Source organism: Ovis canadensis, chromosome 1, assembly GCF_042477335.2.
Source record: "Ovis canadensis isolate MfBH-ARS-UI-01 breed Bighorn chromosome 1, ARS-UI_OviCan_v2, whole genome shotgun sequence".
In the NCBI taxonomy this organism is placed as follows: domain Eukaryota; kingdom Metazoa; phylum Chordata; class Mammalia; order Artiodactyla; family Bovidae; genus Ovis; species Ovis canadensis.
In genome coordinates this window covers 19,373,756-19,393,036 of record NC_091245.1, presented here as the reverse complement: position 1 = coordinate 19,393,036, position 19,281 = coordinate 19,373,756, and the positions used below count along the sequence as shown (strand labels likewise).

General features: G+C 42.8%; 1 long non-coding RNA gene across 2 annotated transcripts in view; it reads right to left on the bottom strand.

Moving 5' to 3' along the window:
• Positions 1-8,902: 8,902 nt before the first annotated feature.
• Positions 8,903-19,281, bottom strand: part of LOC138440152 (uncharacterized) — a 28,680-nt gene continuing 18,301 nt past the window's right edge. Inside the window, exons 3-4 of one of the 2 annotated variants that reach the window (XR_011256934.1) lie at positions 16,845-17,001; positions 8,903-10,280 (exon numbers count right to left, since the gene is read on the bottom strand). This is a non-coding gene — a long non-coding RNA (uncharacterized lncRNA). Of the gene's footprint in view, positions 10,281-13,184; positions 14,782-16,844; positions 17,002-19,281 lie in introns of those variants that run through there. The other variant, XR_011256935.1, reaches the window with a different exon arrangement.

The following is a 19,281-nucleotide window of genomic DNA, read 5'->3' as shown; positions in this document are numbered from 1 at the left end:
TGCTTTTGAACTGTGATGTTGGAGAAGACTCTTGAGAGTCCTTTGGACTGCAAGGAGATCCAACCAGTCCATCCTAAAGGAAATCAGTCCTGAATATTCATTGGAAGGACTGATGCTGAAGTTGAAACTCCAATACTTTGGCCACCTGATGTGAAGAACCGACTCATTTGAAAAGACCCTGATGCTGGGAAAGATTGAAGTTAGGAGGAGAAAAGGATGACAGAGGCTGAGATGGTTGGATGGCATCACTGACGCAATGGACTTGAGTTTGAGTAAACTCCAGGAATTGGTGAGGGACAGGGAGGCCTGGTGTGCTGCAGTCCATGGGGTCACAAAGAGTTGGACACAATTGAGTGGCTGAACTGAACTGAACGGAAGACATGGAAACAAACTGATGTCCATAAATAAATGAATGGATAAAGAAGATATCGTACATATATACAATGGAATATTACTCAGCCATAAAAAGGAATGAAATAATGCCATTTGGAGCTGTATCATTGGACCTAGAGATTATTATACTAAGTGAAATAAGTCAGAAAAACAAAGGCAAATACCATATGATATTGCTTATATATGGAATCTAAAATATGGCACAAATCAACTTATTTACAAAACAGAAACAGACAGACATAGAACAGATTTGTGGTTGCCAGGTGGGGGACGGTGGAGACTGGATTAGGAGTTTGGGACTAGCAGATGAAAACTATTGTGTATAGAATGGATAACCAACAAAGTCCTTCTGTAGAGCACAGGGAACTATATTCAACATCCTGTAATAAATCATGGTGGAAAGGAACACAAAAATATATAAAACTGAATCGCTTTGCTGTATGCCAAAAACTAACACAATATTGTGAAGCAACTATACTTCAGATTTAAAAAATGAAATCATGAGGTTGGTGTCTTTATCAGAAAAGGAAGAGAAACCAGACATCTCTTTCTCCGTCCACAAGCGTAAGGAAAAGCCATGTGAGGACACAAGAAAGACAGCAACTGCCTAAAAGCCAAGAGGAGAGGCTTCACCGGAAACCAAACTCGCCCACACCTTGATCCTGATGTTTTAGCCTCCAGAACTGAGAGAAAATAAAAGTCTGTTGTGTAAGCCACTCAGTCTGCGGCATCTTGCTATGGCAACTTGCGCTAAGACACTTCATTGTGCTGCGTGTTCAGTCACTTAGTTGTGTCCAACTCTTTGTGACCCCATGGACTGTAGTCCACCTGGCTCCTCTGTCCATGGGATTTCCCAGGCAAGAACTCTGTAGTGGGTTGCCATTTCCTTCTCCAGGGAATCTTCCCTACCCAGGGATTGAACCCACATTCCCTGCATTGGCAGGTGGATTCTTTACCACTGAGCCACCAGGGCCAAGACACTTCCTTACCTGGTTTAAATTCCATGACCAATCAAAATCAACCATTGCAAACACCCTTAACTCCCTTGATCAGATCTCAATTTGTGTTCTTTTCTTCTTGTTGCTGTTCAGACACCCAGTGGAGTCCAACTCTTTGCAACTCCATGGACTGCAGCACACCAGGCCTCCCTGTCCCTCACCATCTCCCAGAGTTTGCCCAAGTTCATGTTCATTGCATCAGTGATGCCATCCAGCCATCTCATCCTCTGACACCCTCTGCTCCTTCTGCCCTCAATCTTTCCCAGCATCAGGGACTTTTCCAATGAGTCAATGTTTGCATCAGATGACCAAAATAGTGGAGCTTTAGCTTCAGCATCAGTCCTTCCAGTGAATATTCAGGATTGATCACCCTTAAAATTGACTGATTTGATCTCCTTGCTGTCCAAGGGACTTTTAGGAGTCTCCTTCAGCATCATAATTTGAAGACCTCAATTCTTTGGCACTCCATCTTCTTTATGGTCCAGCTCTCACAACTGTACATGACCACTGGAAAGACCATAGCCTTGACCACATAGACCTTTGTTGGCAGAGTAATGTCCCTGCCAACATTACTGTCTAGGTTTGTCATCTCTTTCCTGCCAAGAAGCAATCGTCTTCTGATTTCATGGCTGCAATCACCATCCTTGGTGATTTTGGAGCCTAATAAGAGGAAACATGTCACTGCTTCAACCTTTTCCCCTTATTTGCCATGCAGTAATGGTGCAAAGAGTCGGACACGACTGAGCAACTGAACTGAACTGAACTGAACTGAATGGGGCTGAATGCCATGATCTTAGTTTTTTTTTAATATTTAGTCTTAAGACAGCTTTTTCACTCTCTTTCTTCACTCTCATCAACAGGCTCTTTAGTTCCTCTTTGCTTTCTTCCATTAGAGTGGTATCATCCAAGTATCTGCATTCTTTGCTTAGCAAAACCCAAATATTGATGAAACTCAATTCTCCCAGCTACTCCATGTCTGCACCAGTGCTGCCAAATATGGCTGAATAAAAGCAGTCATGTTGACTAGACTATTTTAAATTCATGACCACTTCCCTCCAGTGGGCACTTAACTTCCTAGCAATTACTCTACATTTTTCTAGTCCATTAACTCTCTCAGTTAATTATTTCACATCCTTTCCTCCCTCTTTATACAGGTTCCTTCGCACTCCCTGCTGATAACCTTGCTTCTTATTTCACTAATAGAGGCCAGCTCGAGAGAATTTCAATAGCTCCCACTACCAAATCCACCAATCACAGCATCTCTCCACAGGCCTTGGCTTCTCTCCTAGGCTGTCCGCCCCCTCATTTTGCTCCCGCATTTTCCTTAGTTCTCCTACAGCAGCATAGGTAGTTTCTCTCCAGTGGATAATCATCACCAGCATAGATCTATTAATATATGATCTCCCAACCCCCCAAAACCAGAAAGCAAAAAGGCAAAGACTTTCTTTACCTGTGTCCCCTTCCAGCTACTGTACTGTTTCTCTGCTCCCTCTTAAAATAAAATCCCTCGCAATAAGAATCTGCACTTGCCATCTCCAGTTTCTCTCCATCTGAAGTCATTTCCATGAGGTTCTTGCCCCTGTTGCTCCTCGAGAGCTGGCCCACTCTCTGCCCTCATCTTACCCAACTGCCAGCAGCACTTGACAGACTTGGTCACCCTCTCATCCTTGAAAGCATTTTTTTTTCAGAGGTCTTCCAGAGCAACATAAATCTCCTGTTAATCCTTCTCCCTCAGTGAAATTTTTACTGGTTCCTCCTCATTTCCCAGATCTCCAATAGCAGGCATGCACCTGACCATTTCTCTCTTTTCAAGTGGAACTTAGGTATATAGTACTTACTACTCATAATCTTGGAGTGTCCATCCCTCAGACAGTCACATGGCTTGCTTTTACTTTCTTCTGGCTTTATTCAAAGGTCCCCTTCCAGGGAAGCCTTACCCTGGCCACCGTATCTAAGACTGCAGTCCTCTTATCATTGACCACATAGGTATTCTCTATCCCATTTCCTTGCTTTTTTTTTTCTCATTAGCTCTAAATACTGTCTAACATAATGTACATTTTACTTCTGTATCTTGTTTCTGTCTTCCCATTGGAATGTGATCTCTGTTAGGGAAGGAATCTTTGCCTTTTTTGATCACCACTTTGTCCCCAGCACATAGAACAGTATCTGGGATATAGCAGGTACCCAGTACACATTCATCGACTGAACAAATAGTAACATCACTATGGCTTCACACAGTGGAATATTCAGTTCAATTCAATTGCTCAGTCATGTCCAACTCTTTGCGACCCCATGAATTGTAGCACTCCAGGCCTCGCAGTCCATCACCAGCTTCCGGAGTCTACCCAAACTCATGTCCATCGAGTCGGTGATGCCATCCAACCATCTCATCTTCTGTCATCCCCATCTCCTCCTACCCTCAATCTTTCCCAGCATCAGGGTCTTTTTAAATGAGTCAGCTTTTCCATGAGGTGTCCAAAGTATTGGAGATTCAGCTTCAGGATCAGTCCTCCCAATGAACACCCAGGACTGGTCTCCTTTAGGATGGACTGTTGGATCACCTTGCAGTCCAAGACTTCTCAAGAGTCTTCTCCAACATCACAGTTCAAAAGCATCAATTCTTCTGCACTCAGCTTTCTTTGTAGTCCAACATGACTACTGGAAAAACCAAAGCCTTGGCTAGATGGACCTTTGTTGGCAAAGTAATGTCTCTGCTTTTTAATATACTGTCTAGGTTGGTCATAACTTTCCTTCCAAGGAGCAAGCGTCTTTTAACTTCATGGCTGCAATCACCATCTGTAGTGATTTGAGAGCCCCCCAAAAATGAGGTTTGTCACTGTTTCCACTGTTTCCTTATCTATTTGCCATGAAGTGATGGGACCAGATGCCATGATCTTAGTTTTCTGAATGTTGAGTTTTAAGCCAACTTTTTTACTCTCCTCTTCCACTTTCATCAAGAGGCTCTTTAGTTCTTCTTCACTTTCTGCCATTATTCAGCCATAAAGAAGAATGAAATAACGCGATTTGCAGCAACATGGATAGACCTAGAGATTATTGTACTCAGTGAAGTAAGTCAGAAAGATAAATATCATATTGCTTATATGCGGAATCTAAAATACGACACAAATCAACTTGTCTATGAAACAGAAACAGACTCACAGACATAGAGAAGAGACTTGTGGTTGCCTAGTGAGGGGTGGGGAAGGGATGGATTGGGAATTTGAGATTCGAAGATGCAAACTATTATATAGAATGGATAGATAATAAAGTCCTACTATGTAGCATAGGGAACTATATTCACTACCATTATTATTCAACAATGGAAAAGAATATGAAAAAAATATATATATACATAAATATATATCAAAGAAATTAGCACATTGTAAATCAAGGATAATTCAATAAAATAAAATAAAAAATTGTAGCTGCACTGGGTCTTCACTGGAGATCATGACCTTCTCTTGTTGCAGTGCAAGGGCTTAGTTGCCCTGTGGCATGCAAAATCCTAGTTTCCTGATGAGGGATCAAACCCAGGTCCCCTGCATTGGAAGGCAGACTCTTAGCCACTGGACCACCAAGGAAGCCCCTAAAATAAAATTTAAAAATACAAACAGTAACATCAACTTCCCATAAACATGAGTGACTCATCCTCTACCACAAAGACATGTGTAAATATTTAGGGGTTTTTTTGCCCAGGCAGAGAAATGACGTTTATTCGATTATGAGCTTGGTAATTCATGTGTGTTTAGAACAAAGAGAAATTAGCAATGAGAGAAGGCTAACACAGTCACCATTCATCAAAGGCTCCTAAAGAGCTTCACTCTCAGGTTTAGGGAACATTCTCTCTCAATAGTGCTCAGGGTCCTCAGACTGCAGGTCAAATAGTAAAGGAAATGTGTGAAGCCTACCAACACTAGTGCTCTCACTGTTTATATCACCCACAATTAGTTCAGAATGGTAGGAAGCCAAAAGGGGATTTTAAAAAGTAAATTGGCCAAGAAGTACAGACCCAAATCATTAGCTGTCGTGCCCATAATTTCCAAGACAATGAGATCTATAGCCAACAGAAGGACTGGGTAGACTCCGGAAATTCCTGGCCATTCTCTCCGAGAATATTCAAGTGTTAAATGGTAGTTAGCTACTTAATTACAAAACATTATTGAAGAGTTTTGAAGCTTTCTAACCACAGCAACAAGAAGCCTAAACAACCACTCTGCTAAAACTGAGCTACTAACTGAAGATTAAACATATGTTGAGATTAATCAGAAAAAAGAAGCATCATTTGAGGTTCCGTGGAGGGGCACATGCCAGCTTGTACTGACTACCTGTGTTCCCTGGTTTTTTTTTTTAGCTTTCCACCTCAAGAAAATGTGTGCCCCGAGGGCATGGTAGCTTCTTGTACCAATTTCATTGACTTTTAACCTTAAGAATAATTTGGTAGTTGTTTTATATTGGCTCATTAGCTGCCCTCTGGATGCTTAGCGATACTTAATCAATCACAAGAGGCTGGAAGTGGGCCAGTCTGTGAACAGCATAAGAGGGTGCAACTTTAAAGAGAAGAACTCTGTCGCTAACCTCTCTTCTACGAGGAAAAAACTTAGGAAAATTACCTTAGCTTCTTCTATTAAACCAAAAAAAAAAAAAAAAAAAAAGCCTTACTCTTACTTCAAAATTCAAAGGCACAGTGAGTGTGCCAAATCCCTCTCCTCTGGCAAACAGACCGAATGGTGAGGTGGGCTCCACCATGCAGTCACCAAGGCAGTGGTCCCATGTCTCTTTCAAATGCATCAGTTTGGCCTGGGGTCTTGCCTTCGAGGTACAGAAAACCTGCCATTCCAAAGTGAAAAGTATCTTCTACTCTGGAGAGAAAATAAACACATAAACTTTTGAAAAAAAAAAAATCCAGAATGATTGATTTATTTGTCTGATTACTGTTGTATCACTTTTGAGTATCAAAAATCCAGGGATAAAAATACAACTCTCCTCTTAAACTATTCCTTCTGTTCATGAAGAAAATTTATATCTTGAAGTGGTTGGATCAGTTCTCCTAGGACACCCACAATGCCTGTGTTTCTCCTCTAGGAAGACTTTAGAAGTCTGAGGATGCAAAAAAAAAAAAAAAAAAACTTGCTCTGGTTGCTGCTGGAATAGGGCCAAGTGCACCTGTGCCCAGGGTAATTTCCGGTACTCCCATAATCTTTCTACAAACAGCCATCACCACTAAAAGGTTTTAATGTTTCATTCAAAATGGATTTGTTCCTGTGACCCAGAGCCAATGTAAATTATAATAAATTTGTATTAATCCTTATGATATTTCCTTGAATTCAGTACATCTTTGCATCTTAACCTTCTGCTATCCACTTGTTCAACTGCCCAGTCAGATTGCTGGTGACCATTTCTTAGGACTTGTTCCATCTGTGGTACCTGAGCTTACTGTTGGCTCAGGAATTTGTCTGGCCTATGTGATTATGGGAATATTATCCTGGTTACTCTCTACTTCCAGTCTTTCCCCTAAGCACAATTATAAGATCTCAGAGAAATAACTGAAACAGAAAGATTTGGGTATGAACTTCCCCAATATATGGTGTTGCCAGGTCCATTAACAAAAATAATCTAACATTTTAGAGTAAGTTAGTAATGATACATATCCTAAAACACCAGAAGATACTGCAACAAAAAGACTTCTCCACCAGCAGTACAGCTCACTAGAAAAAGCCCTCCTGCTTAAAAATATATTGATACTGGATAAATTTCAACAAATATATATTCATACACTTTGTTAGGGCTTCAAAACACTAGGGAAAATCTCCAGGGGCCTAAAATGGATACAACTTTCTGGAATTACTGACATGCTAACATGAACACTAAGCTGTCATCAGGGGGAAGTGCCAGTACCAGAAACCTAGAACTCTGGAGGTAAATAGACATTATGGGAAATGGAAGATAAGTATTGGGCCTACACAAGGAATAACAAGAAAAACCTGCCTGTCCTTGACGCAACTTGAATGCAAATAATAATAATAGATTCACCAGAGGAATTTAACTTACGAACTTGCCCTCTCATGAGTCTGGGGTTCAATTTTATATAATCTTAATTTTATGGATTGTTTAACCAAAGATAGCCAAGCAATTAAAAAGGAAGTCTGCCACATGAGGAAGTAAACCACTGTGAGCTAGAATCAATAACAACAAGATTTAGTTCAACATTTAAAAAGCAATCGATGTGATTCACTATAGATGAAAGAAGAAAATGTAAGATCTATAAGATCATCTCATAAAAAGTAGCAAAAAGCTTTTGATTAAAATTACAGATATTTTTGAAGAAAATGAAAACAGTGAAGGGAGGCATGCTTTACTAGATAATAAAATTTATTATGAAATATGATAATTGAGACATGGAGGTATATGTTGTAAGAGTTTTATAGTTTAGCTTTTACATTTAAGAATATAGTCCATTTTGAGTTAATTTTGTGTATGAGGTGTGAAAAAGGGCTTCCCTGGTGGTTCAACTGGTAAAGAATCCACCTGCAATGTGGGAGACCTGGGTTTGATCCCTGGGAAAAAAAAGTTCAAATTCATTCTCTTGCTTATATTCAGTTTTCCTAGTACCATTTGTTAGGAAGATCTTTTCTGCACTGAATTGTCTTGACATTTTGTCAAAATTCAATTGCGTGTAAATGTAAGAGATTTCTCCTGAGATTGCAGCTCTTCCAATGATCTATATGTCTATCCTTACTCCTGCATCATACTATCTTGATTATTGTCATTTTCCACTAAGTTTTGAAATTGCAACATATGAATCTTCTTTCAAGATTGTTTTTGTTAGTCTGGATTCCTTAAATTTCCACATGTAGATTAAGATCAGCTTGTCAGTTTCTGCAAAGAAGCTAGCTGAGATTTTGGCAGGAATTACATTGAATATATAGATCAGTTTGGGTAGTCTTGCTATCTTAACAGTATTAAGTTTATTGAGCCACAACTATTGAGCATGTACTCTGGAGGTCAGGAGACACAATACTGAGCACATGCATCCTACAGCCCATGCCTCCCAACAGGAGAGGCCACCGCAATGAGCCACCTAGGCACGGCAACTAGAGAGTAGCTCCTACTCACTGCAACTAGATAAAAGCCCTTGCAACAAACAAGACCCAGCACAGCCAAAAATAAATAAACAAAATTATTTTTGAAGTCATTCAACTTCATTAGTGATCAGTAGGATGTAAACTAAAAGCACAACGAGGGGCTTCCCTGGTGGCTCAGAGGTGAAGAATCTGCCTACTATGCAGGAGACACGGATCGATCCCTGGTTGGGGAAGACACCACGTGCTGTAGAGTGGCTAAGCCCATGTGCCACAACTACTGAGCCTGTGCTCTAGAGCAGGAGGAACTGTAAGTACTGAGTCCACATGCTGCAACTATTGAAGCCCAGCTCTGCATCAAGAGAAGCCACTGCAATGAGAAGCCACACACAGCAACTGGAGAACAGCCTCCACTCTGCAACTAGAGAAAAGTCACGTGCAAGAGATTTTATTGGGAAAGGGCACCCAGGAGGAGAGCAGTAGGGTAAGAGAACTCAGGAGAACTGCTCTGAGTACGGTTTTATGGTGATGGGATTAGTTTCCGGGTGGTCTTTGGCCAATCATTCTAATTCAGTCTTTTCTGGTGGTGCACACATCACTCAGCCAAGATGAATGCTAGCGAGAAGGATTCTGGGAAGTGGACGAACACACGGTGTCTCATTTCAACCTTTGCCGAACTCTTCCGGTTGGTGGTGGCTTATTAGTTCCACATTCCTTATCAGGATCTCCTGTCATAAAACAACTCATGCAAATGGTTACTATGGTGACTGGCCAGGGCGGGCGGTTTCAATCAGTGTGCTTCCCCTAACACATGCAGCAATGAAGACCCAACACAGCCGCACCCCCCCAAATTGTTTTTTAATTCATAATAAAATAGTGTAAAATGTGTCAGTTTCAAGGATCTTCATTAATATGGACCTTGAACAAGACATAATTCTTGGAGGTGATTGTTAAATCAATGATGCTCACCCGAATGTTGCATAGAAGACAAAGTGACTTGGGCCAAGGTCTCTACATCTCTGGTCTCAGTGATAATATATCCCCACTTGAGAAATCTTTGTTAGAGCCTGATTTAAATAAACATTTTTACAAGTCAAATTTATATACAACATGAACAGTAGAAAATTCAACCATGGTTTGTTTGTTTGTTGTTTGTTTTTTTTTTACAAAATCACATCTCTTAGCTTTATTCTAACCAAAAAAAAAAAAAAAAAGGAGATTGTGCCCTCATTGGTAAAGAATACTATTATACATTCAGAAAATTCCAAAGAAAAGTTATCAAACACCAGACTGAGCACTAAGCCCTATGACCTTTAGTTAGCATCTTACATTACTTTGCCGACTAAGGTCCGTCTAGTTAAGGCTATGGTTTTTCCAGTAGTCATGTATGGATGTGAAAGTTGGACTGTGAAGAAGGCTGAGCACCGAAGAATTGATGCTTTCGAACTGTGGTGTTGGAGAAGACTCTTGAGAGTCCCTTGGACTGCAAGGAGATCTAACCAGTCCATTCTGAAGGAGATCAGCCCTGGGATTTCTTTGGAAGGAATGATGCTGAAGCTGAAGCTCCAGTACTTTGGCCACCTCATGTGAAGAGTTGACTCATTGGAAAAGACTCTGATGCTGGGAGGGATTGAGGGCAGGAGAAAGGGACCACAGAGGATGAGATGGCTGGATGGCATCACTGACTCGATGGCCATGAGTCTGAGTGAACTCCGGGAGATGGTGATGGACAGGGAGGCCTGGCGTGCCACGATTCACGGGGTCGCAAAGAGTCGGACATGACTGAGCGACTGAACTGAACTGAAGATAGCTAAGAATAAAATAAAATTACATAAGAATTCATAGTTACATTAGAAATAGTAGTTTCATTAATATGTATCAATAACTAATTATATATTAAGTATATGAAGATATAATAAATAGTATAATATCTATAAATTGTATAATTATTCCATTGATTAGAACATATATACATTTTTGTCTAGCCTTGACTAGATGGGAATTCTAGGTCACAGATTGGTGTAGGAGGAAAAATTTATAAAGAGAAGATAAAAATCTCAAGGGCATGAGAAATGTTTTACTTATTCAGGTCCTGGGCTGATAATTTCTCTTGAAGATAAGATAAAGAAAGATACAGAGTACTTATAACTCCCAAATCCTTGTTAGTTGACCAGTCAGTCTGGAACAAAAACTGGAGTTCCAAGTGAGATTCAATTTGACTTGTTTCATCTTTTGTTAATCATAGCTTATAGATACTTTTCCAGGGTTTCCTGACACTGGAAATTAAGAAAAAAGAGCTCTCTGAGAAGGCAGATTATTTTACCACAGAGACTGTCTTCATCTACAGGATTGGAACCCTCAGGCCCAAGGCCTGTGATAATGCCATCATATGCAAAATATATTTTAGAAATCCTCAGGAAGTCATTTATTATGTCTATTGTAGGGAACAGTGCTAGTTCATAAAGTAGGCTTTTTAATATTTACTTAAGTCACTGAAAAAAAGCACTTCCATCTCTTTCTTCCCATAGCTGCTTGTATTAACCGTGGCTCTGGCAATGTCTAACCAACGCACAGTGCAAAGCTATGTTTCTTCCCCATGATGCTGAGGCAGAGTAGGTATGGCAAGAGGGAATAGGAAAGCAATGGTGATGGAGATGGAGACTGCATGTAGATGGCAAGAGAACAGAATGGGGGAGGAGCAGAGCAGAGACCATGCCGGCAATGACTGCAGGAGACTGTGATGATGCAATCAGGATGCACAGACAGGAAGTGGGTGGGGGTAGCGCTGAGACTGGGTTATCAGAGTTAAGTTGGGGGATGGAGGAGACAGACATAGATAAGGGTGGCTACTCTCAGAATAAGGGTAGTAGGGGGGGGGGAGGGTGTATGGGAATGATGGGGATGGCAGTGGAGATAGGTTAGAATGTTTTCTTGGGTGAATGGGGATGGAAAATGGGAGGAGATGTGGGTCACAGGAGAATGAAATGAAAATCAGAATGGAATGAGAACTGAGCATGTTGCCATGGGCATGAGGGAAAGATTCACTTCTTCCTTCATTCTCAAATATTTACTGGGCAACTTCTATGTGAGACAGTGATACTGAGTGTTGGCAATACAGGGTGAATAAGACCAAGTCTCTCCCCTCGTGGAATGTATATTTTAATGACAAAGACAGACAATGAACATATTTATTCTGTAATATTATTATGACAAATGCTACCAATAGGGTTCCCCAGGTGACTTAGTGATAAAGACTCTGCCTGCCAACGCAGAGGGCACAGATTTGATCCCTGAGTCTCGAAGAGCCCCTGGAGGAGGAAATAGCAACCCACTCCAGTATTCTTGCCTGGAGAATCCCTCGGACAGAGGAGCCTGGTGGGCTGTAATCCATGGGGTCACAAAGTGTTGGACATGATTGAACGACTGAGCATGTGCTGACAAATGAAAGTAAAGCAGGGGTCTTCCCTGGTAGTCCAGTGACCAAGACACCATGCTCCTTATGCAGGGGGTCCGGGTTCAATCCCTGATCAGGAAACTAAATCCCACATGCTGCAACTAAAACTTTCTCATGCCACAGTGGTGCAACTAGGAAACAGCACGGCCAAATAAATATTTAAAAAAATAATAATAAAGCAGGATAAAAGTATAGACAGTGATGGTATCACCATTCTAGAAGACTGGACAGGAAAGATTTCTCAAAGAGCAGACACTGGAGCAGAGTAAAAGGAAAGAGGAAGCAGTGAAAATAGCTCAGAAGAGTTTCTGTCTAAAGCCAACCTCCCTGTTCAGGGAGTAGGTCCTTTCGTCTCTCAATCTCTCAAGAGTTTTGCTCTTCTAAGATTTCTTCCCTCTTGTTTCATCAGTCTTTCCTCTCTGCTGGATCAGTCCCATAAATATACAGAAACAATCTATCTGCTGTTATTTATCCCATATTTAAAAACACACAAAAACACTCTCATGATCTTAATTAACCCTCTAGCAGGCATCCACTTTACTGTACCCTTTCTACAGCAAAAAAGTTTTTAACAATTTGTCTAACTCCAACCCCTCTCTCTCCTTTTTCTCTTAGATGTAATCCCACAAGCTTTTGCCACACCATTTCCTGAACTGTTCTTGTCTGCATCATCAATGATCTTCCTGTTATCAAATCTCATGGTCAATTCTCAGCCTTCAGCTTACTTAACCTTTGACACAGTTGACCACTTCCTCCTCCAGTAAACCCCTTTGCCACTAGGCTTTTGGGGTGCTATATTTTCCTGTTTTTCCTCCTGATTTTTCTCTCCTGAGGCTCATCTCTGCAACCTTTTAATGCTGAAAGCTCCTGGGCCTCTTCAACTTTTTATGAAACTTACACCCTCAGTGCTCTCATCCAGTTTTGTGGCTTTAAATTTCGCCTCTCCACTGATGACTCATAAATTTACAGCTCTGACTCAGATCAGTCCCCTGCACCAGATTCATATACCTAACTGGATTTCTAATAGCCGTTTCCAGTGACATATCCAAAACTGAACTCCTTCTCTTCCCATCCAAACCCATTATTCCCAGTCTCCCCCCATTCAGTTAATGGAATTCATTTCCTCTAGCTACTCAGGCAAAAATAAATAAACAAATAACAAAACTGGAAAGTTATCCTTGAATCCTTTATCTTCCCACATTTCCAAATTCAACAAGTCCTATTGTATTTCCCTTCAAAGTATGCCCAGAATCTCATCAATTTCTTTCTTTCTTTTTTAATATATCCACTTGTTTTTAAAAAAGATTATTTTCCCATATAGGCCATTACAGAGTGTTGGGTAGAGTTCCCTGTGCAATACAGAAAGTTCTTATTAGTTATCTATTTTATGGTGCTAGTGATAAAGAACCTGCCTGCCAATGCAGGAGACATAAGAGATTCGGGTTCCATCCCTGGGCCAGGAAGATCCCCTGAAGAAGGAAATGGCAACCCACTCCAGTATTGCCTGGAAAATCCCATGAACAGAGGAGCCTGGTGGGATACAGTCACAAAGAGTCTGACATGACTAAAGCAACTTAGCGCAATGTGTATGTTCAGTACCAATCTCCCTATTTACCCTCCGCCCATTCCCTAGTAACCATAAGTTTGTTTTGTACATCTGTGACTCTATTTCTGTTTTGTAAATAAGTTCATGTGTAACCCGCTACCCTTTTCTCCAGAATCTCATCAATTCTTACCACATCCATGTCACCACCCTAGTTCACGTCTCCAATATCTCTCGCCTGGCTATTTTTGTCCCAAAAAATAATACAGGAGAGGAGAAAAGACTGCCTAAGCAGGAGAGGGGAAGCTCCAGGTAGCTACACATTGTTGGAGCAGAGAATGAGAGCTAAGGCTCTCCTGAGCAGGTGCACACCTGACTCTGGGAACCAGAAGATAAAGTCTGAAAGGCCAGCCTGAGCCAATGAGAAATCACTAAAACCTCATCAGACTGACTTCAGTATGAAAAGCGGACTGAACAAGTAGAGACTGGGGAGACCAGTGCAGAGGCTATTGCAAGCCAGAGATAATGGCAACTTGGATGAGGGTGGAGCCAGGAAACAAAGAGAAATGAATAAGTCAAGATAGTCAAGAGACAGAGTCAGTAGGACCTGGTAGATTGCAGAGGATGTTAGGTGGGGGATGTGAGAGAGAAGGTTTTGAGCTTGGGGATTGAATGGATGATGGCACCTCTCCCTGAGACAGAAGATGCTGGAGAAGGAATGTTTTGTCAGACAGCTGAGAACTCTAGTTCAGATTTAGCGAATTTAGGCGCCTCAAAGAGTACACAAAGGGATGCACAGATCTCCAAGTCAGAAGCTGTGGCTGAGCTAAGGAAAGCTGTTCATTTAATTTATTTATTTAGCCACAGCGCATGGCCTGTGGGGACCAGCGATTGAACTTTGCCTTGGCAGTGAGCCGCAGAGTCTTAACCACTGGACCACGTAGGAATTCCCAGGAAAGCTGTTTAGAAGTAATCTGAGTGCAGATGGTAACCAAAGCCACACAAGTGCAGGAACTGTCCCAGGAGAGGTACGCAGAGAGACAGAGGAGACCAGCTCAGGACTCGGGAACACAAACGCTCTGAGAGGGAGAACCATGAGGATGTCCGAAAGGAACAGGTTTCGGAAGCAGAAGGGAACCCCGGAGAGCAGCTGTCACTGAGGCCACAGGAGAGATTTTCAAGGCTAGAGGTGACATCTGCTGAGAGGGTCACAGCTGAGAGGAAAAGACATCCATCAGATTTCTCAATGTGAAGGTCACTGGCGGCCTTGGCAGGAGCACTGGATGGTATCTGAAGACACACAGGGTTGAAGAGCTAGAGGTGAGAAAGAGAGAATTAACACATTTAAAAGGTGAGGGTTAACCACTGAACTGCCAGTGGTTAAGACTCTGAGCTTCCACTGCAAGGGGCAAGCTGGGGGGCCAGAAAAAAAGATGAGGGTTCCCATCCCTCCTATCTATACGTGACACAAACTAATTTTTGATTTTCAAAATAATGTAAAATTTGCGTGTGTGATAAAATTCAAGTAAGCCTTTTCTAAATTATCTTAAGCATGACAACATTAATTTATTACCACTTTTCACTGAAATGACCTTTCCTATTCTTATTGCACTTGTTCCTCTTGGCTGGCTCTTGACATGCGTCCCTGGTTTGTCTGTTAGGTAACCCATCAGGGTCTGGAGACACACAAGAGGGGAGAACCCGGGGCAGGATGCATGAAGAAGGGAGATTTGGTCTTTTTTACTTATTTATTTATTTTTAATGAGGAAGGTTTTTGCAAGTTTATAGGCTACAGATAGACACTCAAAGACTTGGAGGGTAAAAATGCAAGTAATAAGGACTAATCAATAAAACAACAGGGTGGAAGATGGAGGTGTCCAGAGCACAGGGAGGGCAGCTGAGGGTGTGGAGTAACCTCCCGTGTGCTACAGAGACAGAGGTGCCCCCTCTGAATGCAGTGGCCGCAGCTGTGTGGGACGGTGGGGCACAAGGTCTGAAGGAAGAGACAGGCGTTGACTGTAGGCGAGGCAGGCGCTAAGGATGGACAAGAGGGAAAAGAGGAAGGGGGAAGCTGGCGCCTTTGGATTGAAGCTGAGGCCCCTAATTCAAGCAGCTGGGGGTGAAATTAGATACAGCCTTTCTTTCAGCACCTTCAAAACAAGACTAAGTAGAGGAGGGACCACCAACTTGGGGGGATCCTGCTGAGCCTCATCTGGCCAAGTTCCCTCCCAGAAAGTTCCCACCCCTGCTCAGGCCCTCACCCCACGCTGCTAAGATGCCCCCATCCACCAGTCACCCGGAAGGATGGGAGAACTGGAATGTTGAAACAACTCCTACCCAGGCCTGTCTCAGCCGCTGAACTTCCGGCACCAGCCTGTGGTGGCTCTGGCTTCCTGTACGAGTATTTGGAAAGGTGTAAATCTCTGCTGAAGGTGGGGGCTGACCCCTGGGAGCAGGTGGCAGGGGAAGGCACAGGGCAGAGGGTATGCGGGTGTGCAGAAGGCACAGGGCAGACATAAGGGCCGAGGTGGCAACCGTGTTGGAAAGAAGGGTGGGCCAGGGGACACTCCTTTTATTCAGATTAAGTGTTTCCTGGATGGCCTGGGTGAGAATGAGGAAGTATATGGAGTGCCCAAAGCCCTCCACAAGGCTCCCTTTGGTGCCACCCTGAAGAGAACAATTTCCAGAATCCTGGGTTCTGGCCCTAGAGAAACACACTGGCAGAGCAGGGGTTAATGCCTCCTGGTCTGCCCTCCTGGGAGGCCAGAATGTTCCACTCCAGACTGAGGCAGGCAGCTTGGGGGAAAACTGCCTATCACCCAATGAATCAGCCATCACATTGAATCCAGCACCTTCAAAGCCTGAGATCAAGGCCAAGGCTGGGGCTGCAGAGAGTAGGGAGGAGGGAGGGGAAGCAGGTGGCTAAGAGAGAAGCCTAGTTCTCTGAGTGACAGGAAGGATGACACTGATGACTGGGGTGGATTGGTGATGTGCTTGGCACTCGCTGGAATGAGAAGCTAAGGGGAGGGCTTGGCCTGTCCTTCTGTGTCCCCATGGGGATGAGAGATCACTGCTTCACAAGGCCAAGCCCCCAGGGTCTCAGGCTGCACTTCCAGGGTGCACAGACAGCCCCCTCTTCTGCTCTCCCCACCTCACTGCCCTCCTCCACCCATGACCTCCTCCCAGATCTCCAGCCCCACTTCCCAGTGAGGTCAGGTTGGTGCTGAGTCATTTCCAGGGCTCTGCCCTGCTCAGTGCACCCAACTCCAATCTCTGGTGGTGAGAGCTGGTGGCCCCTTCCCAGTCATGCGGAAATCAACTCCCCTGGAGGCTAGGCAGCCTCCCTCAGGTACAAAGGGCTAGCCTATCCCACTTGCCTGAAACGAGAGCCAGTTCTGTGGTACCGTCATGCTCCAATGCTCCCCTGAGAACTAGGCTGAGGACAGTCTCCAGATAACACTCCCGAATTCTTGTTTAACTTTATTCCTCTTGTCCTGTCTGGTTCCCCTCACTCATCTTCTCCCAAGAGCACTCCTTAAATGAATATAATAAACAAATAAGTAATCTCTTAATCAAGATTAATTCATTAATCTTAATTAAATTAATTAATGTCTTAATTAATTTAAACTAAGATTTAAAATAAATCTCTGAAATAAGAATCTTAAGTAAGAACCCCTAGAGCTTCCCTGGTGGAACCAGTAGTCAAGAATTTGCCTTGCAAAGCAAGGAACACCTCTTCAGTCCCCGGTCCCAGAAGATCCCATAGGCCTCGGGGCCACAACTATTGAGCCTATGCTCAGAAACCTGCAAGCCGCGCCAACTACTAAAGCCACGTGCAGCAAGAACTGAGGCCCACGCACCCAGGGGCCATTCTCCACCACAAGAGAAGCCACTGCAATGATAAGCCTACAGCCCGCAACTAGGGAGTAGCCCCCGCTCTCTGCGACTACAGAAAGTGAACAGTGAAAGTGAAGTCGCTCAGTCGTGTCCGGCTCTGTGCGACCCCGTGGACTGTAGCCCACCAGGCTCCTCCGCCCATGGGATTCTCCAGGCAAGAATACTGGAGTGGGTTGCCATTTTCTTCTCCAGGGGACCTTCCCAACCCAGGGACCGAACCCAGGTCTCCTACATTGCAGGCAGACGCTTTAACCTCTGAGCCACCAGGGAAGCCCATGGTTCTGAGAGACTACAGAAAGCCCACGCGTAGCAACAAAGACCCAGCAAAAAAATAGTAATAAAAAATATTTTTAAAAAATCTCCATTGCAGACTCTGTTCTAGGGACCCCACCCTATGAAAGCCTCGTTATTCATAATTAGCATTAGCCACAATTAAAGCCTCATTATTCATAATTAGCATCAGCCACAATTTATTGCCTCTAAAAATTCAGTTTTACCCAGTACCTGAGTGAGTGAAAGTCGCTCAGTTGGGTCCAACTCTTTTGTGACCCCATGGACTGTAGGCCAGAATACTGGAGTGGGTAGCCTTTCCCTTCTCCAGGGAATCCAACCCAGGTCTCCCACATTGCAAGCAGATTCTTTAACAGCTGAGCCACAGGGAAGCCCAAGAATACTGGAGTGGGTAGTCTATCCCTTCTCCAGTGGATCTTCCCAACCCAGGAATTGAACCAGGGTCTCCTGCATTGCAGATGGATTCTTTACCAACTGAGCTATCAGGGAAGCCCACCCAGTACCTAGTACCTTGTAATGCATTCCTTTCTTTTTAAACTGAGTATTAGATTCTGTGGTTGGCACAAAGCACTTTGACCAATACAATGATTCACACCAAAAATAGATGCGGCCATAAACACTCAAGGGAGTGGGAGTCTGGCATCCTTGGGGGTGAGAATATGGTGAGGACTATTCATTTCTTGATTTTATTTTTTTAATAATATAATGAGAACCCATGAGTTTGGTACTCATCCCAAGAGCTAAACTATTATCAGTAACTTAGGTTACCATGTACTCCTCTCCCATCCAATACTCATGCCTTCCCCAAGAGGTCACAATTATCTGAGGGTTTTATCACATATGTTGATGTCTAAATAAGATATTGTTTTGTTTTATTTACTTTCGATCTTAGTGAAAAGAGTAGTCTTTTGACACTTGCTTTTCCACTCAAAATTATAATTATGAAGATTAGCAATGTTGTGGCACAAAAAGGAATATCATTTTCATTTTTACTGCTGTGTAGTATTCCATGTGTGAATACACCGAAACTATACATTCTGTGGTCAGTGGGCGTATGAATTGTTCCTTTTTCCCTTCTCTCTTACAGACAGTGTTACTGGCAACTAGTTTGTTCTCTGGGTCTGTGAGTCTGCTTCTTTCCTGTTATATTCACTAGATTGTTGTGTTTTTTAGATCCCACCTTCAAGTGGTATCATACAACGTTTGCCCTTCTCTGTCTGACTTATTTCACTTGGCATAATGCCTTCCAAGTCCATCCATGTTGCTGCAAAAGGCAAAATTTCATTCTTTATGGCTGAGATGTGGTATATATACCACATCTATAAAGTTCTATTTTCTTTACCCATTTATGTGTTGATAGATACTTATGTTGCTTCCACATCTTTGCAATAAATAACGCTGCTATGAATATTGGGATGTATGTATCTTTTAAAATTAGTGTTGTTTGGGGGGGGCGGGGATATATACCAAGGAGAGGAATTCCTGGTTCATGTGGTAGTTCCATTTTTAGTTGTTTGAGAAGCCTTCATCTTCATACTGTGTTCCACAGCGACTGTACCAATTTACATTCTCATTAACAGTGTACAAGGATTCTCTTTTCTCCACATCTTCACCAACATTTTTTAT